This window comes from Thalia democratica, chromosome 3, assembly GCF_965202585.1.
Source record: "Thalia democratica chromosome 3, ktThaDemo2.hap1.1, whole genome shotgun sequence".
In the NCBI taxonomy this organism is placed as follows: domain Eukaryota; kingdom Metazoa; phylum Chordata; class Thaliacea; order Salpida; family Salpidae; genus Thalia; species Thalia democratica.
Genome location: NC_139167.1, coordinates 28,971,691 through 28,973,296, shown reverse-complemented (window position 1 = coordinate 28,973,296; position 1,606 = coordinate 28,971,691). Strand labels below are relative to the sequence as shown.

Below are 1,606 nucleotides of genomic sequence, written 5' to 3'. Positions count from 1 at the left end.
CCCTTAACAAACCCAACTTATTAAGCAACAGCAGTTAATAGTATGACATAAATAACGCATGTATTAAAAAATAAACTTAAATAACCCACAATAATACTTAACATGTCTCTGCTACCCTACACAATATCTTGAAAAACTAAGTCATAAAAACTAAGTATACATTTAAAATAAACTTAATTAAATAATTTGATAAGTGTCTCTAATACCTTAATTTATATCATACAAACTACAAGAGAAATGCATCAATGACAAAATTTTATTATGGAAAATTTCCTATGGTTATCAACACATCGATTAACGGTTGGACTTGGCAACGCGCTCCAGTTCGTCCTTCTTCTTGATGGCGTACGAGTTGCTGCTGCCCTTGGAGGCGTTGATGAGCTCGTCGGCCAGGCACTCGGCAATGGTCTTGATGTTCCTGAAGGAGGCCTCGCGGGCGCCGTGGCAGAGGAGCCAGATGGCCTGGTTGACGCGACGGAGAGGGGCGACGTCAACGGATTGACGGCGGACGGTACCTGTTTAAATAACATTATTAAAATGAGGACATGTGTTTATTAGAATAAAAAATTACCTCTTATAAAAAACTTTTGATTTAATATGACTCTTAATGTTAATCAAACCTTAGTAAATTTATAAACATATATTAAATCTTCTTACCGGCACGACCGATCCTGGTGGAGTCTTCCCTTGGTCCAAAGTTGATGATGGCATCAATAAGAATCTATGGAAGAATTTTTAAAATTAGAATAAATAAAAACACAATTTATGTTTTTTCTCAAAATTATATTTAATAGACTATTTTAGTTCCAAAAAAATTGCTATTTAAACGAAGTACTCTTTGTTATGTGTTGTTTTAAAATAACATTTAACAAAAGATTTTTTTTACATTTTATTTTTTACATGCTACAGATTAGTTAATGAACCATAAGTGAGAACGATTTGAAAAAAATTACAACACAAATTAGGAACAAAAAAGAATAGTTAGTTCCAAGTTGATATTAAATACAATCGAAAACTTCAAAAATAAATTATCAAATTCACACAGAAGTATAGAAAATATAAAGTTACTTTTAATCACAAGAAAAATAAATAATAATACTTTTATCATATACATACCTGGAGTGGGTTCTTGTTGGTGAGGAGGTTTATGATTTCGAAGCAGTGCTTGACGATGGTCACGGTCTTTAGCTTTTTGGCGTTGTTCCTTCCGTGCATCATCATGCTGTTGACCAGGCGCTCGACAATGGGGCAGGTGGCCTTCCTGAATCTTTTGATCTGTTGAGTTGGGTGGGAGATGTTAAAAATGTTTTGCATTTAGTAAATTTAAACTTACAATTAAATTCAAGTTGGCTCTGGCCTTTAGATTTACTTACTAATTGGTTTTAAAGTTAAATTAAAATGCATAGTAATTGGACATTATCTTTCCATGTTTGACATTATTGATAAAAAAATAAAATTTTACAACCAAAAATTTTTCATAACTAAAAGATTTCTAAAAAAATTTAGTGAACTGAAGAAAAAATTGAATGTAAGTTAGTTATGACTTTCTATATATGACAATCACTAAAAATTATCAATTTAATAGATATAGATATTATGAAAATTA

At 31.4% G+C, this 1,606-nt stretch overlaps 1 pseudogene across 1 annotated transcript; it reads right to left on the bottom strand.

Annotated features, from left to right (window-relative positions):
* Positions 1 to 238: 238 nt before the first annotated feature.
* On the bottom strand, positions 239 to 1,314 carry LOC145832147 (small ribosomal subunit protein uS7 pseudogene; annotated as a pseudogene). Its single transcript, XR_014369725.1, has 3 exons — positions 1,117 to 1,314; positions 658 to 721; positions 239 to 515 (listed from the first exon to the last, which is right to left on the bottom strand). The product of XR_014369725.1 is annotated as a small ribosomal subunit protein uS7 pseudogene (transcript).
* Between the last annotated feature and the right edge of the window lie 292 nt (positions 1,315 to 1,606).